A 25888-nucleotide genomic window follows, 5' to 3' on the forward strand; every position below is an offset into this window, starting at 1 on the left:
GCGGGCAACTCTGGGCATGGTCTTCTGTGACCTGGCAGTCAGCACCTTGCTGCCGGCCTGGAGGTAGAAGAGGACGAGGAGGCCAAGGCTTCCTCTGGGAGGACATTGGCTCTCCTGATTATCTGGGGTTTGTAGTTGACATTGAATCCAGGCTAAGGATGGAAGGTGTAGAACTTTAAGAATGGTAGATGAAGTTTTTCCAATGCTCACTAGAAGTTAATGGAACTAAAGAAAGAAAGAAATTAATGACTCCAAACATTGGCCTGACACCGGATCCTAGTGATGGTGCTGTGTTGTCAGACGACTTGGATGAAAGTGAGGTGATTGATTTAGATGACTTGAGCAAGCCATCAGAGAACAGTAATGAGTTTGAGTGGGAGGATGACCTTTCAAAACCCCAAAACTACTTAAATAATTAGGAAAGGCTCAGTTATTGAATACACAGCAACAGAGGAAAAAGAAGAGAGACAATGCTGGTCTATGTTCAGGACTGGGGAACAGGACCATAGGGTTGATATGAAAGCAATCAAACCCTTTAAAAAAGTTATCAGCCATGGAGGATATTATGGGGATGGATTGAATGCCATTGTTGTTTGCTGTCAGCCTTATGCCAGAAAGTGATCAACCTAACTATAGATTTCTGATGGACAATCTCTTTAAATATATTATTGGCACTTTGGAGATGTTAGTAGCAGAAAATTACATGATAGTTTATTTAAATGGTGCAACAACGTGAAGGAAGATGCCCAGTCTGGGATGGTTCAGGAAATGCTATCAACAGATTGATAGAAGGTTATGAAAAAACCTGAAGTCTCTAATCATTGTGCCTCTTCCGGGTCTCCCACGTGGGTGCCAGAGGCTCAAGCACTTGGGCCATCTTCTACTGCCTTCCCAGGCCATAGCAGAGAACTGGATTGGAAGTGGAGCAGCCAGGACCCGAACCAACGCCCATATGGGATGCCAGCGCTGCAGTTGGTGGCTTGACCCTCTATGTCACAACACTGGCCCCAAGATCAGTGCATATTAGAATTTGTTTTATTTTGTAAATGGTTAAATACATTTCCTGGTTAACTTAGAAAATTAAGTTTCTCACAAGGTGATGGACCGTCAGACTGATATTCATGAATACCCAAAGGTCATGTGCATAATCTAAGTAGATTAGTACCATCAACTATTGTCTAACTTAACAGGTATTGTTCCTTAACTCAAAGTGCAGCCACAAGTGCATTGCACATTTTTTCCTTTTTAAACTTAAAGTCTAAAAGCCATTTTTAGAATTAGAGGACTTAAGAGGCTAAGAATTGGAGTTTGTATATATGTATATATGAGACATTTTATCTTCTGGTCCAAACTCAGAAGTTCATAAAATCTTGGGTTTGTTCACTAATGTGAAATAAGTTGTATGTCCAGGGTATTGCTGTCTTCCATGGATGTGAATGCTGTGAAGTTTTGCAGAGAATGATAAGTTATGAAAATGGGCTGATTTTTAAACTGCTCACTCGGGGTACTTTACCAAATACTTCCACATCAGTTATTTGAGTTTAGTGATTTGATCTGGCCAGAGATGGTCTGTCTTCAAGTTTCTGTTGAATTATCTTTGACAGTACTGTAAATTAGGTTAAAGCATCACGCTGTTTTGGATGATAGACATGCTTAATATAAGCATATACACTCCTTGTTTCATTTGGTAAATACCTGTATATTCAAATAAATTCTACTTTGAGCTCAATTGCGTAACGAATCATTCAAAAACAACAGATGGGTCTAACACCGTATCATATATTTGAGTGACTCATGTGTTTGGTAAATTTAATATCCTCCAGACTTGAAGGTCACACTACTCTCCAGCCTTTTATGTGTTTTACAAAAGATTGGCCTAGAGCAGCAAAAAATTTAAGAGAACAGAAGCCTTTAAGGTTTATCCTATCTTCTACTAAGCATATATACAGTATTGTCATTTATAGTATGACGTTTTTGTTACAAAAGGGAATTTTACTTCTTGTCCCCCTCAGTCACGAACTTACTGTGGTAACTGAAATACAGTGATGGGAGATGCTGGAGGCTCTCCAGGTGAGGCAATCCCCAGCAGCCAATTGACTCAACTTGGATCCAGTGGCTCTTGGCAAATCTGGCGATGCCAGTTACAGCAAACTAAACCCAAACCATTATTGCTGACTACAATCTTAGAGACACTGTGTTGAAGGAGTAAACTATAACAATTTAGGCATTCCTTCTGGATTTACTATGTGAAGATTATGAATAAAAGATCATGTCTAAATCAATTGTCATTATATTCTATATTTGTAGTCTATATTAAGTAGCCTTTCATCTGTGTGTTTTCAAAATGGGCTGGCCTTTTTAATAGGCGGTTTCTCCACCATGTTAAGTACTTGGTTCAGTAGGAGAAACACAAAGAATAGTTCAACTCTGTATTGTGTTTATTGATTTTTGCTTTTGCAGCCATTGTTCCTAACCATGGATACAACTTACTGCAAAATTATTTTTTTTCCGATTTCTTTTAAAGGAGAAGTAGCCTATATTCTGTCAGAACATTAAAACTTAGAGGGAACAATGATGTAACACTTGTTTTATAACAAAGGAGGTGTTCTGTGAATCATGAGATTAAAGGATACCTGCTTTAACCCTCACCTAAGTGGATTCTGCTATAGGGATGTGGCAATAAATGTTTCAGAGCTGTAAGACTTTAACATAATAACTGGTGGTGTAAAAGAAAAGCATTTATTAAGCTTATTTGTAATTTGTAGCTATGTAACATGTTCCTATATTCAGTTTTAATTTTCCATTACTGATTGAGGCAGAAGCACATGTAATTGTTTTATTTCATCTTTCTCCTGGGGCCATGGATCTAACTTAACTGGCCAAAATGATGCTTCTATCCCTGTTTTTGTTAGATGTAGACTGAGTGTTCCTTTCTAGTTGGAAGTTTGTCCACTGAGGTATGAAATAATTTGATTCTGCGTTCTGTTTGATTATCTTCCTAAACAAGCACCAAGGGAGGATTTTATGGACCCCACAGTTTAAGCTTAATAATGTATGAAGAAGTATGATTCTAAGCAAAGTCCAGCTGCATTCTTGGAAAGCAAGATAAATCAAGTAAGAGGAAGAAAACCTTTATAAAGGGATAAAGACTTAGCTAAGGCCCCACTGAAGCAATGAGTCCCTCTTAAGGGAAATACTATATACGGCAGTTGGTAGCACGGTTTCTCTTATCCAGCAGGAAAACTTGGCAGTTATACATAGTATGTGCATAAGGAGACTGTAGATTGAGGTAGAGAATGTGATATCAGCTATGAAAAGAATCCATATTTGCTTTGCTCTGCTTGTCCACACAGAAGCAAGTTTGCACAGAGAGGGTTAGTCATCACCGTGTCAGATTAAAGGTTGAGACTGGGTTCCATCACAGTTGGTAAACATTAATGTAATCTTTCAAAAAGGACATCACGATTTAGTAACTGCACTGAATGTTGAGATGTCTAATAATTTCTATGCTGGAGTCTCTTCAAATTTTACAGTATTCTAAAAGGTAAAGGAGCTGCTTTTTTGAAAGAGACTTTTTTCAAATGACTCAGCATTATTATGCAGCTGTTCATAAAGTGAGAGCTCAGGAATTTGGGGAAGTGTTCGACTTCATGCAAATGTGGCTTGGTAGATTTCTTCAGTTGTTAGATCAGTCAGTGTTAGGATGTATATCTGGTAGAATAGTACGGTTTCTTGATGAAGTTGGCAAAATTGTATGCAAGATGACAGAAGCTTCATCCTTTTCCCATGCTGTATGTATAAAATAACGTAAGTTATTTAAATAACATAACTCAGTCTGGTGAGAAGAGGACATAGGCCGAAAAGGCATCGCTACACTGTTTTGTTTTTGTGGTTTTTTTTCCCTCCTATCCTATATATATATTTCAGAAATAGATCACAATTAAATCTTGAAGGGAGGGAGTAATTGGCAGAATTAAATTACTTAGAAGTTACTGTTTTGCTGTTCAAGAGTTTATCTGGTGGGGAATAGGAATTGTGTAGCTTGAGTTTCTTAGAGTAAGAACTTAGACTTGTATGGGAAGGCTAATTGTGGAGGGAAAGGAGTTACCTACTTGAGGTTCTAAGGTAGTGCAAGACTTGCCTGGGGGACCCCATCACTCCCTTCTCCCAGTACAGAGATTCCCAAAAAGCTTAGATCAGTACTGAGGCCCACTCATGTAACTTTCCTTTTGAATTCTAAATGTTAATTGAAAAGAAAGTAACATGTTAACAGTAAGAAGCAACACTAAATTTTGAATAGCACAGTTTGTTGCAACTATATATAATAGACCTTTACTTAATCTCATATGCTTTGAGAGCCAATTTTAAAATGCTTTGAAAATCCACATAAAGCACTTAACAGATGAAGTACCAGATGAAAATCAGGAGTTTAATACTTCTGACTTGCAATTTCAATTTGCGTTTCATTTAGCAAAGGAAGAACTTGGAAAATACACTACCAGCTGCTCCACTGAACGCTGCACTTTTTGTGTGCGGACTATCTGAAGTTTAATGTCCTTTTAGCAGTTACTTACTTGTTTATTTGCATAAACCCAGTTAGTAAATATCAGTGATGTTCAGGGCCGCTGACTAGCACAGCTCTTGTCCATATAGAACACAGTTCAGAGTTTGTTAGACACTAAAGCACTTCAATATGTATTTCAAAAATATTTTTGTTGCCACAGGTTCACAATATGTCTTATAGACAAAAGTACTGTGATCATTTTGCAATTAGGAGGATGGGATTGCCTAGTCTAGTACTATCATTTCACAGTGTGAGAAATTCAGTATTTATGTCTGTGTTGATGTAGTCCCTTTAAAAAATACTAAGGTTGGTCATGATATACTAAGGTGATGTAATTTATTCTTTTCCTTTGACCTGTTAGGAATATAATCACTTATGTCTTGATTTGCTGCACATCATATTTTTGCAGCATTCATGAATTTAAATAAATCAATTGGAAAGTTAAAAAAATATTTTAGGGGCTGGTGCTGTAGCTCTCTGCTTTGGCCTGGGAAAGAAGAAGATGGCCCAAGTCCTGGGAAGACCTGGAGGAAGCTCCTTGTTCTCTCTCTGTGTAACTCTGACTTTCAAATAAATCAATCTTTTTTTTTTTTTTTTTTTTTTTTTGAGAGAGAGAGAAAGGTCTCTTCCTTTATGCCATTGGTTCATCCTCCAATGGCCGCCGCGGCCGGCGGGCTGCAGCTGGCGCACCGCACTGATCCGAAGGCAGGAGCCAGGTGCTTCTCCTGGTCTCCCATGCGGGTGCAGGGCCCAAGCACTTGGGCCATCCTCCACTGCACTCCCTGGCCACAGCAGAGAGCTGGCCTGGAAGAGGGGCAACCGGGACAGAATCTGGCGCCCCGACTAGAACCCGGTGTGCCGGCACCGCAAGGCGGAGGATTAGCCTAGTGAGCAGCAGCGTCGGCCTAAATAAATCAATCTTTAAAAAAATTTGTTTGCCAGTTTTCATAAATACCCTCTTTAAAATGTTAAGCTTAGCTTTTTTTTTTTCCTTTGAACATAGTAAGCTGTGTGTTATGGCTTTGTCTGATAGTTCCACATCTGAAATCTCATTGGTTCTATTTCTGGTGTCTATTGTCTCTATTGATTTTCCTTCATGGAGACTCATCTCTTCATGTGTGCACATATTAGATTGTATGTTACATGCTGTATTTGGAAAAAACTTTTTTTTTTTTTGGACAGGCAGAGTGGATAGAGAGAGAGAGAGAGAGAGAGAAAGGTCTTCCTTTATGCCATTGGTTCATCCTCCAATCCTCCAATAGCCGCCACTGCGGCCAGCGCATTGTGTTGATCTGAAGCCAGGAGCCAGGTGCTTCCTCCTGGTCTCCCATGTGGGTGCAGGGCCCAAGCACTTGGGCCATCCTCCACTGCCCTCCCGGGCCATAGCAGAGAGCTGGCCTGGAAGAGGGGCAACCGGGACAGAATACGGCGCCCCAATGAAAAAACATTTGTTTATAGAAATAATATGAAGTCTACATTGTTTTATTCTTGAAGAGAAGGTTTTCCTTTGCATCTTCAGGCACCTGGACATGATGAAATCCAATCCAGACCACCTGAAAGCCAGCGTCAAGGTTTGGGGTTTTATGGGCTACACCTGATAGTAAGGCAAACTGCAGTGTGTGAGTGCGCAGGCTTACTCAGAGCTCCTCCTGGCTCCTAGCAAGCAGCCAAAGAGTGGGGGAGTGATAACCAAAGTCTCCACGCTGGGCATCCCGGGGTCTCATTTTGTCCTACTAACCCTCTGAGGCTGGTGAAAGCCTAAGTCGATCTCTTAGTGTCTGCTTCCAGAATAACAACTGTCTTCAGGGGAAAAGTGACTGTAAGTGCTGTATCTGCTCTTTTACTGTATCTCAGCAGGTAATTAATTATAAGGTTATTATATTTTAATGTTTTAAAGAGAATTATTTTTATATATCATCCAACTTTTTTGCTGTCTTCAACAGGGTGATTTGTGATCCATTATGAGGACCAGAGTTCTATCTCTCTTCACTTTTTATAACTGAAAACTAGAGTCAGCAGCCTTGAATGCCAGATAAATCCATCACACCTTAATCTCTGGAAAATTCCTGTATTATGAAAGTGTAACTCTGCCTATAGCAATAGTAATGTCAGGCTTAAATCTAGTTGTTTGATTCCAAAATGTTAACTACAATAGTAAATAGTACCCTAAGATTTTATTTTAGATAGAGGATATTCAAACCAAAACTTTATTTAAGGAATAGAAGGTTAGAGTATAATCCATTACCTCATATCTATGCCACATGCTCATACTGCAGACTTTGTATGACTTCACAGTGCTAACCTCTTCCTCAAAACTTGAAACCAGTGTTCCTATCCTCATCTCAAAAATTGCCAGCACTACTCATGCATATGCATGAAGTAGTTAGGAGGAAAGGAAATAACAAAGTAATGTTGTTTCAGCTAAATCTTTAAAAAGCATTTATTGGAATAGTAAATCTTTGACCTTGAGTGCAAGTTAGAAGACAATTCAAACTCACCAGACTACATCTAATTACCTCTCTCATTCCCTTTTGTCTCCCCTATGCTTAATTATGTATACATTTAAGTATACATATTGTAAAGCAATAACTTTAAGGGGGAAAAGTCTTATATACTATCACTAGAACTTCTTATAACCTGGACTTTTAAAACAGAGCTTATCTTTTGGAGTGGCTTGAGATTTACATCAAAATTGACTGAAAACTGCAGAGTTCCCATACATTCTTCCATATAACCACAACCTCCCCGCCACTAGCAACATAATCAGAGTTGTACATTGGTTACAGTTAACAAAGCCCACATGGACACATCATTGTCACCCAAAGTCCATAACTTACATTTGATTTCACTCTTGCTGTTACATATTCTTTGAGTTTGAGCAAATGCATAAAGACATGTATCCACTATTATAGTATCATACAGAATAGTTCACTTCTTATCCCTGGACTTTTTACATCAAAAATAGAAAAGCCATGACAAAAGAATAAAGGGGCTGACATAGTAAGATATATAAGTATAGCTTTCTGAAGTTCTCACGATACTATCTTTTTCTTCTTGTGGGATGAATGGGAAGACAAAGACCAGCACGACATTTTACAAACCACTACCCCCAAGTTATCTAAATATTAATAAAGCAGACAAATTTTGATGTTTTAATGTGGATACTCCCATGTAATTCTGCTGTGAGGGGATGGAAAAGACCTTTGTATGCAAAATTAGGTGGAGATTTTTAAGAGAATGTCAAGACTTTCTAACATTCTGTAAAAGGAATTCGCTGTTTATTTTCGTGATGATTCAGTATTGGTCTAGACTCAGCACTTTCTACCACATAAGCTCAATTCATCGTCTGGCATTTTCTTTTGTATGTTCCCTTAGCTCAGAATTATCCATTAGGGATAAGAAAGTCAAAAGGCTGCTACTTTGCAGTGGGACTGATGACACTAAAAAGACTAAGCACCTGCCATGTGTCCATTTTCTTGTGACAAAAAGTCCACTTTAGGATGACTGCACTACCACTGGTTGTATGGAGACTTCCTTGAAGCAGTTAAGGAAGCACTCCTGCATGGGAAGCTACTAGGTAAAGGCTTCAGGGCCCTTGGCTACTGATGCTTACTCCCTATCTATAACTGTTTCCCAAATATATGTTTGTATGTATGCTTGTTATTTGAAAAAAAATATCATTTTATGTGTGAAAGAATACCCACCTGTCTAAATAATTCTCATCCAATTTCCATGGAATCTGTGAAATGATGAGAAACAGAATAGTGATCTGAGACACATAAGGGAATTTAATAAAAGGAAGACTAGAAGCTAAGAATCTATTTTTACCCTGTCTCTGGGCCTCTACTGAAAACTAGGAATGAGGATAGGAGGTGAATAATTTGCCTAAAGAAGAACAAATCATTTATTCCATTTACTGTACCTGGTGCTGTGTGGTTGTTTTAAACAAAAAAAAAAAAAAAAAAAAAAAAAAAAGAAAGAAAGAAAGATGAAATGTTCAGAGATGGTGAAGACTTTGTTACTTGTCTCGCTTTCTGGTTAAAGAATCTCAGGAGACTCATGTTTAAATCCCAGCTTGTTCTTTCTTGGCTTTTACCCTGAAGTATGATTTCAAGTAGGTGGGAAACTGCTTTAACACACTGAATCCCCTGATGGAGTTCCAGGCTCCTGGCTTCAGCTCAGCCCAGCTGTCACAGTCATGTGGGGAATGAACCAGAGGCAGATCTCTCTCTCCCTCTCTCTCTCTCTCCCTATAGTTGCCTTTCAAGTAAAATAAAATAAATCTTTTAAAAAAATGCAGTGTGTCCCTCTCATTTCACCGCCCCACAAACCAAAGTAGTCATATTCATCTGGAACCAGTGTGTCTCTCATTGGTCATTTGCCAGTCTCAGAAGTTGTTTCCCTGTGCCATGGATGGCATGTGATTCTCATTCATCACAAGGATGGTGTACATATCTTCCTAAGGAAAACGTAGAGTTAAACATTGTCCCGAGAAGCAATTAGGGAAACACTGAGACAGAGAAAACAGATTCTACTGACTTTTCATAAACTATAAAGAGGTATGTATGGTATGAGCAAAAGTATTTCAAAGTGGAAAATTTAAAATGAATCTTATTAAGATCCGGTCTAGATAAGGTGGTTTCCTGTACCAACTGCCGAGTTTTTTGAAGGCAAGTAATCTGGGGAGATCAGATGTGAGAGAATTTAAAAGTTGGTGAACAAGACTGAGGGAATCAGTTATCAACTGATATTAGTGTTCGAATGAGCCACGCTTGAGCCCTTTATCAGATAAAGAAAGGGGAAAACTCAGACTATGGTATACCGATTCGATAACTCTGGTTTGTTGATGGTGCCTATCTAGAAATTCAAGATATAATTTGTCCTGAATATACTGTAAATTCTTAACACTATAATGGAAGCCAAATCCATTCAGAAGACTGAATAGTTTCAATTTGAACATGACACCTTGGTAAAGATTTAATAGCTAATAAGGATACTGATGTTATATATGATTTTAGAAAGCTACAATAGGAAAACAATGATTTTTAACTGCCTTGGACACTTCAATCAAACATGGAAAAATATTAATGATGTATTAGAGGAAAATCAACATCTGAAAAGTAACTCTATGGGGAATATTGAAGCCCATTCTAAAGCTAGAACTTTTTAAGCCTTATAAAATTCCCTAAACAACTACTGTATTGTAAAAACAATTTCTCATAGTTTTAAAAACTCAGAAGGACATGCTCAAAAACAACAGAGAATATATTGATTAACCATCTCAAAACTCTCTTATATAGCAAAAGATTTTGATGTTCCCAAGATAGCCATTTGGTGGCGCCTAAGTTGTTCCCTGGAATTTCGAAGCTGCTATTACACAAAAGCAATCCTAAGGACAAAGACAAAATTGTTTAAATTTATCAAAATTTTTGCATAAAAAAATTTAGCCAAGAACCTCTAAAGGGTGACTGAATATTTCCTTATCTGTTTATCTTAACTCCCCCCCCCACACACACACACACACTCCCAAAACTAAACTAGGGTTATCAGGACATTTCAAATGGCTTTCATTCATTTGTCCAAAATTTTTAAAATTTAACATGGATCATTAATATGCTCAAAACTAAAACTTTACAATCTTTGGTTGGACTGAAGTTTTCCTTCCAGAAGAATTCAATTTGGCGTTCTCAAGCAGAACTTTTTATAATAACAGAAATGTCCTGTATCTCTGTTGTCCAAATGGTAGCTATTTAATGCCACTTGTGGCTATTATGCATTTGAAATGAGACTAGTGAAAATTCCTGTTGCTCAAAAATAATAATAAATATTTTTAAAAGCTTGTAGGCTTTATTTTTCCACTTGAGAAATATTTTTATCACTCTTAATGGACAGAAAATTCCATTTCAATGGTAAAATTCTTAAGATTTTCTCATTAAAATGTATACTTTATTGTATCATTCTGAAAACTCCGAGAAAGTAGTACAAATTCATGCTTTTTTTAAAAAAAATAAATACTTTCACATTTTCAGAAGAGCCTTTTTAGCCTAAAGCTCTATCTCTAGCCCTAATATGATCTAGGCTACAAAATCCCTGGAACTGTTACCATAACATTATCTGAGAAATATGTAAAGTTTAGATTGATTTCCTCTGACAGCTCCTACCTTGTTACATTCTAATTTTGTAGGTATTGTCAAAATCCAATATCAGGTATCTAATACTATGTTCAGCAGACACAAGTTACATTTCTAAAATAGATATACCCCTGAGTCAAAAAACTGGGTGTTTTGGAAAAGATAACAGGAAACTGTTAACCTTAGAATTAGACTGGGAAGGACCATTTTGGATACTGTGAAACAAAAATAGGTCTTCACACTCTGAAGCATCCAACCAGCATCAGACTTAACCCTGGTACTTGCTCTCTGGGCCCTCTCTTGGTCTTGCATATATCATTGTGGGCATGGAGTTCACACTCTGTTTACCTGGGCTCCCAGAATTCCCCACCAAACTATTCTGGATCCTCCTGCTAGGGCCTGCAAAAACTTCTTTCCTGATGCATCCTTGTGAAAGCAGACCAGCCTATTAGTGTTCATGCCCCGACCCCTAAGAGGCCCAGGCATGTGGAGGACATTTAAAAATGTATATTTATGTTGAGATGTTCACGAAAGCATGAGTAGACTTTACAAAAATAAGATGGAATCAGGAATGCAAAACGATAAGAGAAATGTCTGCGGTGTCTAAATTTAATTGAAATGGAGGAAAGATGGAGGGAAGGAGAGATGGTGGAGGTTATCAGTCGACAAACTATGGGCTAAGAACCAAAGATTGTTTCATGTTCTTGAATGTACGTTAAAACCGTCACTCAAATCCCTTCACAGTCCCTTAGGCTCACTGCAGTCAGCTCACAATTTCGAGCAGCCCAGAAACAAGAATTATTTCTCCTTAGGGAATACCCTCCTATCCCCAAACTCTCCTTGATTGGAGTTACCTCACCCCACTTATCAAGGTTCAATGTGTGAACAACATCCGCCTTCCCTCCACGAATTTTCATTATAAAAGATGCTCTTAGTCTGAAAGTTCTATATAGGTGCTAAATTAGTTCCTTCTGATACTTGTACAAATTTCTCCCAAGATGCATATAAATCTATTCTCTGATGAAGCATAAAAGAAAAAAAAAGTTCTTAGGCCATTTTCCAACTGCTATCTGGCCTTGAGACCAGAAGTTGCTGGAACTTGTCCCGGGAACCGGTCCCTTTTTTGACTAACATCTGTGATGGCTCAATAAACCCTTTCATTTCAGAGATGGAGAAGAAGATGTGTATCCTGGTTCTCTTTCCCCTCCTACCCCGGCTTTTACGACTAGCTAACCACGCGCAGCTTCCCGTGCGTCCACAACAGAGACCTTCCAAATGGATGCGAAGCCTGTATTTTACTTTAAACTTTCTGATTAAAGTTGGGAACAACGTGTGAAATAGGAAGAGAGCAGCCGCGAGAGGGCACGAGGAGAGAAAGCAGGGCGCGGAGGGCTGTTTCCTTCCCTCAGCTCAGAAAACCCAGGGACCCAAGGACACCCTGGATACAGCGTTTATTTCCTTCTGTGTCCTTACTGTTCAGTAAGACTGAGAGATGCAACCAATGGTAACCAATGGGATTGGGTGTATTGTTTTGGTGCCTTGCTTGTTTTTCGGGTTCTAGAATCCCGAGTCGGTGCTACCCGGATCCCTTTCACCCAGTCTCCACCCAAGGGTGGAGTTAAGGCTTCGGGGTAGACAAATATCGAAATTACAATAAGAATCGGTTTTGCTTCCCGTGCGGATTAGAAATGAGAGAGAAGAAAAGTGCTAAAAATGAAGAAAGCGTGGAACAAAATTTCAGAATCAATGAGCTGGGTCCCGTGTGAATTAGAAATGAGAAATGAGCATGCCAAAAACAAGGAAAGTGATTTATACGAAAGTGGAGGTGCCGGGGATTGAACCCGGGGCCTCGTGCATGCTAAGCACGCGCTCTACCACTGAGCTACACCCCCTCGCGGAAGAATGATGGCCTAAACACTTCTATTGCCTGTGATTACCATTTTCGGTCCTTGAGGGAGGCGTCTTATTTTAGCAAATTCAATTCTTTAAGTTTTTATACCGAACACTGTCGCCGCTACGCTGGAGAAAAGAAAACGGAACGCGATACCGAAAGTCCCCGCTGTGGTCTCGGGATCTTTTTCGGATGCCCCAGGGACGTGCACCTGCCATGGGGCTGGTGGGCAAGGGAGGCTGATGAGGGAGAAATCCCGCCTGGGGCACGGGTCTCACAGTGCAGGAAGACGGAAAGCGATAAACGCTGCATGGGAATTTAGGTCCAGGTCGACGGGTCAGGCGGGGAACTGCGGGTGTGTTGCGTGGGTCGCGGCTGCGGCAGCCTCCTGCACCCCGCTTCCCGCTGACAAACCCGCGCGGGCTACGACCCTGAAGCTTTCAGACTCTGTTGGTGACCACCTGGGCGTGCACCGGCGGGAAGCGAAAGGCGGCAGCAGCGTTCGTGGCGCCCCCTCCTGGGAGAAGCACGCCAAGTTCTAAGCGCTAGCTTCCTATTGCCCTTTGCCACCCTTTGGCACGGCATTCAACCCTCTTCTGTTTAAATTTTCTTCTGATTCTCTCACCACTACGGAACCACCTCCCTGCCCCCGGCGCCTCCAGACCAGTGATTTGCTGAGATCTAGCTGGCCTGGGCATTTAGGGTCAGACGGATGTGGGGCGACCACAGGCGACCTTGTGACCCAGAGATGAAAGGGAAATAGACGTCCATTGACTGAGTTTAGAACACCCCCCCCCCCCCCCAGCTATAGCATCTTGGCATTGAGAAAACAGCAGCAGGTCTCTGGTATCTTCTCCCCTGAAGTGAATCATAAAATCGAGCTGATCTTCCCCTTAAAGTCAGGTCACAAGATGCTCATCCCAAAGCAGGTATCCCCTACACCCGGAGGAATGACATGGAAACGCAAAGAAGGATTGAACAAACAGGCCTTGCTAACTTCTCGATTTGTTACCATTATATCATAATTTGTGGCCAGTTATATTTCTGCAGGACTATTTACTCTTAATCAAACCCAAGCATAAAAAAATCCACATAATTCCCTGCCACTTTGGGTCTTCATTTTTTGTATCTGCGACCATAGCACCCTGAACATGCCCCATCTCGTCTTTTCAACAAATTGCTGTAAGACATAACCTTGGATTATCTGACTGGAATCTCAAGTTGTTTGCTCTCAAGTCACCTATCTCTCTCTCTCTCTCTCTCTCTCTCTCTCTCTCTCACACACACACACACACACACATACACACACACACCCTATAATAGTGGACCATTCCTATGCCAGACCTTATGTTAGTGGCACAGATGCAAATGCAAGTTAGGGTCTCAACAAATTTTATATGATTATTATCATTATTAGCTAATACATTGCTAAGTTATATTGATCTGCTGACATTTCTCCCAGTGACAATTTATTGAAAAAAGTCACCTTCCTTTTTTTCTTCTCAATTTTGTTTCCCTCTGGGAGTTAGTAGTCTGTGACTTCTGAGTACAATTTTCTAAGCTTTCTGAACTCTAAAGTTTACTTTTTCTTGCATATTGAGTAAGCCCTTGGGAATATATTTTTTCTCAATTTCATATCAGCATTGGGAATCTTACTGTGAAAAAAAAAATATGTGGTTTGCCTTTCTACTGAATTAGAATTGGGCCATCTGGGTCCTGGGCTGTAGATGCACGCATGTGGCTGATACCATGATCATGACCATGATCCTTACCTTTCTTCCCAGTAGGTCAGAACAGAGATGAAAAGTTTAGATGCTGAATTAAAGTTTGAGATCTTTTGTGAGTTAAAATTCAATTGTCACTTCTCATAGGGCTCTAATTCAAAATAAAAGGATGAGAGTTCATCAAGATGTCTTTTCTCTTTTTTTTTCATCACCTTTTTAACCTGAGAATGCTAAACCTCCTGACCCATCTCTACCCTATTTCTGAATTCCTGTACCTGGTCATCACACAGAGCTGTCCTCTACGTTCTCTTCTGCTCGGAGAAGGGGGTTCCTGCACGAGTCTGTTTTCTTCCCCTTACTTCTGCACGCTTTCTGTTTGGAAAATGAAGCTTTGGCCTGGTGCTCATCTTCTTTTCCACTTATATTTTGCATCCCGTGTGTTCTCCAAAATATGTGCAGAAATGCATGCTCCGTCTCCTCTCTTGCATCTCTATTTTATGGAATGATGTGTTGCCTTATGCTATGAAACTGAGAAAAATATATTCCCAGGGGCTCACTCAATATGCAAGAAAAATAAAAATTTAGAGTTCAGAAAGTCTAGAAAATTGTGAAAATGTTAAGAATTGCTTTGAGAGTTGGGTTAGAACACAGACCCACATTTTTTGCCATATATCACGATTTCCTTTCTTTTAGAAACAGTTTGCTGAAGAAACAGAAGTAGTCACAGAGCAAGCACATCTGAGAATAGCAGTAGTAATATTGACAACCACCATTTATTGAATAACCAGGAGACTTGCCATTGAATCGGGTACTGTACTAAAGATTGCATACGTACAAGTACGAGTACCCTTATTTCATTCTCATATACCCAGTGAGTCGATACTATCATTATTTACATTTTATAAGATAAGAAACGGAGTCTTTGAAAGTTTAAGGAACATCCCCAAGACCCTACAACTAGTAATGTCAATTGTAGTGATTTTTCTCCAGAGCCAGTGCTCTTAATCACCAAAACATACGGCCTCCAAGGAAATCAACTCCAGAGAGAAATAAGCCTGAATATGTAGCCAGAACAATCAATGGCGTGAAAATGAGGGAATGCTATTCATGAAAACGGGTGAAGGACAGTGGAGCAGAGACAGCTTTGGGATCTGGAAAAGCACAATGAGTAAAATGATGTTGAAATGACAGCGATGAGAAAAGCAAACCAAGCTTAATCACCTGAACACTCTGAGAGTTCAAGGATTGAGTTTGTGAAATAAACTGACAGCAGGCAATTCACAGGAAAATATATACAAGTTTATGAGGCTCACAGGGTCAACACAAGAAAGAAACTCAAACAACCCAAAGCCCCACTGAGATCTAGAAGCTTACATTCCCAAGAGAGAGGGGAGAAGGGATGTAAGAAACTTAGGGGAGAGTGAATGATTTTGGGGATAGATGAATGGGCCCTCTTAAGAATAAGTGACAGCCAGTGATAAAATCTGCCTGGGCCTTCAGTCTCTGGTGATAAAATTTCTTACTTGGTGAGTTTTCTAGGGAGGGATTCATGAAAGTTGTTTATGTCTGAGACTTTGTCTTTAAGCCTGTGAGAGTTCAGAATAAACCTCTCCTGCCTTTGATGATCCCCAGAGCTACAAAAAGAGATATTTTCCACTAAACTCAAGATCTAAGCACAGAATTTCAAACTTCCAGTCTAACACTCTGCCAACCATTTTCTGCCTTGCCTAGGGCCATCATTTGGTGGATGGGCTTCCCGAACTGATAGTCACGATGAAGGAAAACCTCCCACGCCCTAGGTAGGGCTCGTTTAAGGAAGAACTATTCAAGCTTCGACTGTTTTTGGAGGTGCACATAATGGCTGGACCCACTTGTCCCAAGCCTCACAGAAAAGCGTCTTTACACAGTCTCATAAGTCATTGACCCTATTTCATATTCATTCATTCATTCATTCATTCATCCATTCATTCTCTCTCTCTCTCTCACTACCTGCTCCATTACAATTCGTGACGTCTACTTAGATTTTGAAAATTTTAGAAGTTTCTGTGAATCGTCTGCTACAGTAAATTTCAATTTCAAACAAGGAACTTCGGAATCTGTAAGAAAAGCCCTACCCCCATCACGCTGCTTTCTCAGCATTGTATGGGAAAACCCTGTTTCACCAGGTGGCCGCGTGGCCTAATGGATAAGGCGTCTGATTCCGGATCAGAAGATTGAGGGTTCGAGTCCCTTCGTGGTCGTTGTTTTCCTTTGCCGGTGTGGTCCGTTGTCGGCTGGAGTAAATTTGGAAAACAGAAGATTCGTAGTGCCGCATTTTCCTTGTTGCTCCCCTTACTTGGTCAAGTAGAACTCTTTAATTTAGTAAGTGTGCAGAGGGGATCTGCCTGACGCTATGAGACAAGTGCCGGACAAATGAACAAGGCAGAGACGGAACACGTCCTCAGGGTGCTTACCCTCTCCTCTACAAGACACAGAATCAAGTCAACACTGAGCTAGACTGAAGCTTGCTTAAAGTCATGAAAGAAATAAGCAAGGAACTGAAATAAAAAATAAATAAATAAAGAACAGATGAGCTTTCCCGTAGGCAGCCTCTTGTCCGAGGTCTAGACGAGCGCTAACACTGAGAATCTGAGTTCTGGTTACTGAACACGTCTTTTTGGGGCAATAGGGAAAGTCACTACATAAAAAAAATCAACAAAAAGAGGTAAAGGTGTGTTCATCTTTGAGGAGCAGGGACTCTGACAAGGGTTGTCTGTCAGGAAAGCTCTGAATAGGGTTAGAAATGAGTGTCCTCCAGGGTTTCACTAGCTCCCACAAATCCAACTGCCATCGCTTCTCCAATTCTGATATCAGAGACAAGCCTAAAGGCAGAAACTGCCAAAAGCTCTTATTCCAAGTGGAACTGTCCTCTATGGCAACTTCTATTAGGGTTGCCACAATAGGTTCAGTATTAGCAAGAGGGCAAACGCGTAAATGGATGTGAATATTCTACAGAGAAAGAGCAATGAGAAATGGATAAAAGTCCTTATTACTTGGAATTGAGCTCCAGTAGCTAAAAGTCATTCTGGAGAACCTTTGCTTTACTGAGAATATATGGTAGTAGAATAACTTGCTTTAAAATAAACAATGCAATTCCTATACTTAACAACAACAGCCATTAACATTTACTGAATGCATACACTGTCCTACACTACTCCAATTATGATAGATTTGTTAGTATTTCTATCATGCAGATGTCAAGCCTGAGGTCAAAACAATTATTTCTTGCCCAAAACTACACAACTTATATGTGCTAAAATCTATTACTGGAACTGAGACAAACAGAATATGTTATTTCTGGAGTTCAGTCTCAGTCTTATGTATTTATTTATTTCAGTTTTATTTACTTATTTATTTATTTTGAAACTCAAGAGTTACAGAGAGAGTGAGGGAGAGACAGAAAGAGTCTTCCATCCACTGGTTCACTCCCCAGATGGCTCTAAAAGATGGCAATAACTGAGCCAGGCAGAAGCCAGGAGCCAGGAGCTTCATCTGGGTCTCCCGTGTGGGTGGTAGAGGCCCAAGTACTTGGACCATCCTCCGCTGTTTTTCTCAGCTGGGAGCTGGATAGGAAATGGAGGAGCCAGACAGGTGCCAGTTCCCAGATTGGATGCCAGATCACAGGTACCAGTTTTACCCACTAGGCCATGATCCCTAAAACATATTTTTGTTGTTTATTGTCATGATGCTGGTTTTTGCTTGTTTCTGGTTTTATTTGGTAAAATACATTTAACATAAAATTTGGCACTTCAATCTTTTTTAAAAATGTATTTTAATTGATACATAGCAACTACATATGTTTGTAGGGTACAGTGTGGCATTTTAATACATATATATATATAATGTGTAATGATCATTTTAACCATTTTTAAATATAAAAATCAATGGTATTAATTATCTTCCCATGGTTGTACAATCTATTTACAAAACTTTCTTGTTATCCCAAACAGAAACTCTGTAACCATTAAGAAGTAATTCCCAATTTCTCTCTCCCACCTTCAGTGTCTGCTCATCTCTAATCTACTTTTTGTATCTATGAAACTGCCTCTTCGAGGTATCTGACGTAAGTAGAATTATACAATATTTGCTTTTTTGTGTCTGACCTATTTCACTCAGCAAAATGTTTTCAAGATTCATCCATTTTGCAGCATGTATCAAAATTTCACTCCTTTTACATATTAATACTATTTCATTGAACATATACATCATATTTTGCTTATCCATTCCTCTATTAATGGTTGAATTACACCTTTTGGCTAATGTGCACAGTGCTACAAAGAACACTGTTTTGGTTTAAATATCTGAGTCCTGCTTTCAATTCTTTGAGTGAGGAACCACCAACCTGGATTCCATAATGGCTGCAATATTTTACATTTCTACCAGCAATGTATGTACCACATCCTTATCAACACTTTTTATTTTCCATTTTCCTGATTATAGCCTTTTAGTGGTGTGAAATAACATCTCCTTTTGGTTTTGCATTTCCCTGATGAATAATGAAGTTTAGTATCTTTTCAAGTGCTTATTGGTCATTTAAAACTCTTCTTCGGAGACAAGTCTATTTGAGTCGTGTCCATTTTTTAATTGGTTGTCTTTTCATTTTTAGGTGATATGAGGATTTTTAAAAAATCCTTATCAGATATGTGCCTTCTAAATATTGTCTTCAATTCTATAGGTTATCTTTTCACTTTTTGAATGTCCTTTGATGCATAAAAATTTTTAATTTTGATGAAGTCCATTATATCTACTTTTTTCTTTTGTTGCCTATATTTTTGTTGTCAGGTCTAAGAATCTGTTGCCAAATCTAAGGCCATGATTTGCCTCTTTTTCTTTCAAGGGTTTTCTTATAATGGTTATAGCTTTAAAAAAAAAAAAAAGAAGTGAAAAGAAAAGCAGCAGTTTTCAAAAGGCAAAGGGTAGTGCATACTCAGATATGAACGCAGGCAATGTCACAAGGGAGAGTTGCCTCATTCAGGGCTGGGGTCATCCTTTCCATAGGATAAGGGGTGGTGCTTGGGGCAGGGCCTGACTGAAGATTCAAAGGAGGCTGGGTTTAGAGTGGGGCTGCAGTACACATGGTGGGCTCCAGGAAGGTATCACAGCACATGGTACATTATACTTGTAGCTTCTATATTTAGGCCATTCACCTGTTTTAAATTAAATATGTATATGATTTAACTAGGGCCCCAAGTTCATTATTTTTTTTAAAGATTTTATTTATTTATTCGAAAGGTAGAGTTACAGACAGAGAGAGGGAGAGACAGAAAGGTCTTCCATCCACTTCCATCTCCAAATGGCCACAACTGCTGGAGCTGTGCAGATCCGAAGCCAGAAGATAGGAGCTTCTCCCAGGTCTTCCAAGGATGCAGGGGCCCAAGCACTTGGGCCATCTTCCACTGCTTTCCCAGGCCATAGCAGAGAGCTGGACAGGAAGAAGAGCAGCTGGGACATGAACTGGCACCCACTATGCCACAGCACCTGCCGGCCCCCAAGTTCATTCTTTAGTTATATGCAGAGCATGTGCCATCTGTTAAAAGACAATGCTTTCATCACTCACTGGATACAGCACTCTTATCAAAAATCAGTTGGTTAAAGAGCCCAAAATAGTCAAAACAATCTCAAAAAAGAACAAAGTTAGAAATCTCACATTTCCTGATCTGAAAACATATTACAAAAATATAGCAATAAAACCATTGTGAAGCTGGCAAAAAGATAGATAAACAGATTAATGCAAAGGTCAAAGAGCCCAGAAATAAACCCTCATGTATATGGTCAAATGGTCTTTATCAAGAGTCCCAAGGCACTCAATAGGACAAAATAAAGTCTCTTCAAACAAAAGGTGTCAGGAAAACTGGATATTCACATAGATAAGAGTGAAATTGATGCTCAACACATACAAAAATGACTCAAAATGGATCAAGGTACTTCAATGTAAGACCCCAAAGAATAAACCTTCTGGAAGAAAACACAGAGGAAATCTTCATGATATTTTACTTAATATTTCTTGCATGTGACATCAAAAACATGGACAACAAAAATAAAAATTAGACAAATAGTATTGCATCAAACTTTGTGTGTATTAAGGTATGAAATCAACATAATGAAAAGTCAACAGATAGAATGAGAGGAAATATTACCAAATCACACATAATAAGAATAGATATGAGAAGCTGTCACTTCTTCCCCTCAGGGTCTGTATGGGTGGGAAGCTACAGTCAGGAGCCAGAGCCAAGACGCTAACCCTAGCACTCCAGTATGGGACACAGGCATCTTAGTTACTAGGCTAAATGCCTGGTTTTTCATCAAATTATTTGGTTTGCTCTTGAGTTCCTCATATATTCTGGGAATGAATCTCTCCACAGATGAATACTTTGCAAATATTTTCTCCTATTCTGTAGATGGTATCTTCACTCTGTTGATTGTCTCCTTTGCTGTACAGATTTTTAGGTTGATGCAGTTCCATTTGTTTTTGTTGCCTGTGGTTTTGAGGTCATGTCCAGTACATTTTTACAAAGAGAAATTCCTGAAACATTTCTCTTATAATTTCTTCTAATAATTTCAAAACTTCAGGTCTTCCATGTTAAGTCTTTAACTCATTCTGAGTTGTTGTTTACATGGTAAGAGACAGGTACCTAATTTCCTTCTATACATGAGCACTCAGTTTTCCCAGCACCATTTACTGTAGAGCTTTTCCTTTCTCCAGTGTATATACTTGCTGCCTTTGTTGAAAATCAGCTAGCTATAAAAATGCGAATTTATTCCTTGGTTTTCTATTCTGTTCCATTGGTCTATGTGTCTGTTTCAATGTCAGTGCCATGTGCTGTGTAGTATGTTTTGAAATCAGGTATTGTAATTCCATCAAGCTTTGTTCTTTTTCTTCAGGATTATTTTGACTATTCAAGGTCCTTTCTGGCTTCATGTGAATTTTGTGGTTTTTTTTTCTAGTTACTTGAAGAATGTCATTGTTATTTTGATAGGAATTGCACTGATCATTAGATTGCTTCGGGTAGTATGAACACTTTAACATTTTTAACCCAAAGCAAGTCACATACTTTCTCTGTGCTTCTGTTTTTTTCATCTACAAAATGTGGACAATAGTTCCTAGAGGACTGCAGAAGCACACAAAAACACTTATCACGCACTGTAAGAAAATTTAAGTGTTGTTATTGTTACCATTATTTTTGTAATATCTTAGCATCCCAACATTTTACTTATCTTAAATGGGAAAAGATTAAGAAATGCTACTATCTCTAGAAATTCTCTCTTGGTTTTTAGAATGTCACGGCACATATTGAGTGGTGGCTTTGTGTATAGTTCCTTATGTGTACTTGGTGTAAAGACAAGATGTCCTCAAAGGTCACAATATAAAGATGAGACATAGAAGTAAATAAGCAATTACAAAACAATATTGTAAATAAGATAAGGTGAAGCGTAAGAGCTGTGGGAACACAGAAAAGGAAACATCTAACTCTACTTGAGAGGATCAAACAGAAAGCTTCACAGAGTATGGGTTGATCAAATGCTTAAAACTGAAGTACAGGCACAGGTGTTTATCCTAGTGCTTAAGACAGCAGCGTGCCTGGATGTGAGTCCTGGCTCTGGGTCCTAATTCTAGCTTCCTGCTAATGGAGATCCTAGGAAGCTGCATGATCACTCAAGTAATTGGCTTCCTGTCATTGTGGGGACCTGAATTGCATTCCCAGCTCTCCTCATTGGCCATTGTGGGCATTTGCAGAGTGAATCAGCAGATAGCATATCTCTCTGTTCACTCACTCTCCTTCTCTCTCTTTCCATCTACATGTCTTTCTCCCTTTGTCTTTCATCCTCTCAGAAAGAAAAAACATGAATATAGATGGTCAGAAAAAGGGAAGGTGGATAAATTTTTACAGATAGAAAGAATTATGTACAAAATTATTGATGCATTTTTAAAATGGTCTCATTAGCGCACAGATTAACTATTAAAAGGAAAGGAGATAAGACTATAAAGGTAGGCTACATTATAATGAGTCTAATTGCCAGGCTAGTTAAACTATTAAAGGATACTAAGCAGGTATGTAATATTGGCTTTGAGTTTTATGAAAGAAATAATGATGATGACGGTATAGAAGAAGGACTTAGAGGAGAAAATGAGCATGATTGGAGTCAGGGGCCACATATGTAGTCTAGGAGAAAACTAAGGAAGTTAGTGATCAGAACAGAGTGAAAACTGGCACAATGTCTTTGCTGCTAGTACTTAAAAATGTTGGTTACATAATGGGAAAAGAATTATTTTATAATAATAATTTCAATAATACCATACATAATATTAACAAAAAAGTGGAAAGTATCTACTGAGAAAGATTTAACTGCTGAGTTATAAAAAAATCCTTGAATAGACAGAAACATATGCTTTGCTCTTAACATAGAAATTGAATGCAATCCAATATAAACAAAGAAAAGATAATTGGGATGAGAGAGAGATGTTAAAACGGCACTGTTCATTTGGAAAAATAAGTAACTAATAATAGAAGAGAGCTGTGTGGGCTTTAGCCTTATTAGATATTAAAACTCTATTCTCAAACTACAATTATTACAGAATCTTACAGCCCCTCTGCAGGCCTCTCCGGAAGCCCGGCGGCCTCAGTCCCCGCGCGGTCAGCGCAGTGGCCGCAGTGTGCGCAGGCGTGCAGGCCGGAGGCGGGGCACGCGACCGGAAGGAATCCGGGCACCGCGGCCTGGTCCGCTGTGGAGCTGGGCGCCGAACGGCTTCCCCGCGGGATTTGAGCTGCAGAGGCGCAGTCGGACGTCATCGGTCTGTGCAGAAGGCCAGGACTTCATGCCACCACCGACTTTGTTTTTCCGCCTACAGTGTAGCCGCAAACCCGAGCTATTTCACACTACCTCACTGGAACTTGCTTTCAAAACCTTTACCCAGACCCCTCTCCACGGGGAAGACTCATTCTGTTTCTCCACCCGTCCTGCTTAAATTATTCTGGCCGTACTGAGTGGTTTAATATGCGGTGGACTGGACCTTAGGGAGAAAAGGAAAGTTCCTCAATTTCCTCTGACTCCCCCTTTAGGTCCCCAAAGACTGCGTTAATCCCACCCCATCCTACCATAGGACAAGACCTTGAGATGCTGGGCCCAGGACCTCTGTCCAGCAGACGTCTTACCGACCTGCTGTGACCAGGAAGCGATCTAGGACTTAGAGCTGGAAGAAATCAGGTCCCCAAGGGGGACAGGGGGTGGTGTGGGGTGTGGTGTGAGACTGGACCTTCCGGAAGTGGAAAGCATTCTGGAGGAGAGACTGTCCCGGCAAGGAAAGCTCCTTATCCAGCAGTGGCTTAAAGAGAAAGACCAGGGAGTGAAGAATTAACGTATTCCTTCGTCACCATCAGTATGGATATTTTAGTGTAATTCATCTGTAAAATGAGGAAAATAATAGCTATAAGATTGTGGGTTTTGTTTGTAAAGATTTATTTATTTATTTGAAAGAGCTACAGAGAGAGAGAGAGATCTTTCATCTGCTGCTTTACTCCCTGGATGGCTGCACCAGTCAGGGCTGGGACAGGCTGAAGCCAGGAACCAGGAGCTTCCTTTGGGTCTCCCACCTGGGTGCAGGGGCCCAAGCACTTGGACCATCTTCCACTGTTTTTCCAAGGCCATTAGCAGGCTGTTAGCAGGGAGCTGGGTCTCTAACCAGCACCCATATGCGGTGCTGGCATTGCAGGTGTTGGCTTAACCCCCTATGCCACAGCACTGGCCTTGAGAGTATGACCTTTTTAAAACATTATTTATTTGAAAGGCAGAGTGACAGATATTCCATCTGCTGGCTCACTCCTCAAATGGCCACAATTAATGGGGATGGACCAGTCTAAAGCCAGGATTCTGGAACTCCTTCCGTGTCTCCCACGTGGGTGAAAGGGGCCCAGGTATTTGGGTCTTCTTCCACTGATTTCCCAAGTACATTAGTAAGGAGCTGACCTGGAAGCAGAGCAGCCAGAACTGGAACCAGTGCTCTTCTCTGGGATGTCAGCCTTGCAGGAAACAGCCTAATGTACTGTACCATAATGTAAGCCCTGAGAGTATGACCTTAATTGGCTTCAGGATGGAAACCAATTAAGATCATAGAAAGCCTAAAGAAAACTGGCATGAAAAAAGAAATTTTGAAATGAAACTATTTTAATTAGTAGTTATGTTTATGATTTTTAGTCACATTCAAAAGAAAATTTAACTTTTACTAGTCAAAAGTGAGCAGCACTTATGAATTAAATAAACATATTACTTTGAGATGTTGAGAAAAAAATGGCTAATTATAACCCAAGCCTAAAGCCCTGGTAGGGGGTAGTTTGATAATTTTTAAACCAGCCTATGATGCTGCTACTACCCATTCCTTCAATTATTCTATATAACTTTCTAAAGTTAGTATAATCTGGAATTTTTAAAAAATATTTATTTATTTATTTATTTATTTGAAGGGTAGGGTTACAGAGTCAGAGGCAGAGACAGAAGTCGTCAATCTGCTGGTTCACTCCCCAGATGGCCGCAACAGCTGGAGCTGTGCTGATCCGAAGCCAGGAACCAGGAGCTTCTTCGGGTCTCCTATGTGGAGGCAGGAGCCCAAGGACTTAGGCCATCTCTACTGCTTTCCCAGGCCATAGCAGAGAACTGGAGCCAATATTGGAAACCTTTATCTTAAAGACTATAAGTCATATACTTTGGTAAAACCAAAGAAATAAATTATTTCTCAATTGGAGTATGCCAATACTCAATACTACTCATTAAAATAATCTTTAGTGCAGAAATAGCTCTTTGTCCTCTGCTATAAGATTCAATCATCTTTCTGATTTTTAAATAAGATCTACCCAATGACAAAAAAAAAAAAAAATAGGTAAACGGGGCAAGTGCAACTGTGATGCCACTTAGAATGGAGTGCATGGGTTCAAGCAGGGGCTAGACTTCCAAATCCAGTATCCTGTTAATGTACACCCTGAAGGCAGCAGGTGATAGCTTAAATCGCCACATGGGAGACTCAGAAAATGCCTGGCTCCTGGCTTCCACCTGAACAGCATCAGTTGCTGTGGGTGTTTGGCGAGTGAACCATTGGATTAAGGTTCTGTGTTCCTCTCTATCTTTCACATAAAATTAACATAAAACATTTTTAAAGAGCAAGTTACCAGAGCCAGTGCTGTGGCATTACTAGTGAAAGGTTTTGGTCTTAGAAAAAACCGAAAATCTAACAGGCAGAAATCTAAATTCTAAAAGAAGGTTTGTCACAACTGACAGAAAAACTGTACATTGACCAAATAAGAGATTTCATTTAACCACTAAATTTTTATCAGCTTTATTGAAATATAATTCACATATCATAAATGTCACCCACTGAAAACATATAATTCATGATTTTTAGTATATTCACAGGTGTAAAACCAGCTATCAATTTTAGAAAATTATCATCACCCAAGAAAAATGTGCTTTGTAGTTAATTCTCTTTTTTCCATTTTCCTCCAAAGTCCAGGCAATGAGCAATCTTTTTATGCTTTTTTTAAAAAAGATTTCC

General features: G+C 39.7%; 1 long non-coding RNA gene, 2 other non-coding genes and 1 pseudogene across 3 annotated transcripts; 2 read left to right on the forward strand and 2 right to left on the reverse strand.

The window, feature by feature from the left end:
* Positions 1–188: 188 nt before the first annotated feature.
* Positions 189–13128, forward strand: LOC108177331 (uncharacterized; annotated as a pseudogene).
* On the reverse strand, positions 12516–12587 carry TRNAA-AGC (transfer RNA alanine (anticodon AGC)). Its single transcript has one exon. It is a non-coding gene; the product is annotated as a tRNA-Ala (tRNA).
* A 3349-nt stretch (positions 13129–16477) lies between the features above and the next one.
* On the forward strand, positions 16478–16550 carry TRNAR-CCG (transfer RNA arginine (anticodon CCG)). Its single transcript has one exon. It is a non-coding gene; the product is annotated as a tRNA-Arg (tRNA).
* Positions 16551–19547: 2997 nt separating this feature from the next.
* On the reverse strand, positions 19548–23031 carry LOC149126805 (uncharacterized). Its single transcript, XR_016233490.1, has 2 exons — positions 22933–23031; positions 19548–19876 (listed from the first exon to the last, which is right to left on the reverse strand). It is a non-coding gene; the product is annotated as an uncharacterized LOC149126805 (long non-coding RNA).
* Between the last annotated feature and the right edge of the window lie 2857 nt (positions 23032–25888).

Source organism: Oryctolagus cuniculus, chromosome 5 (genome assembly GCF_051225735.1).
Source record: "Oryctolagus cuniculus isolate XC-2025 breed Fujian yellow rabbit chromosome 5, ASM5122573v1, whole genome shotgun sequence".
NCBI lineage: Eukaryota > Metazoa > Chordata > Mammalia > Lagomorpha > Leporidae > Oryctolagus > Oryctolagus cuniculus.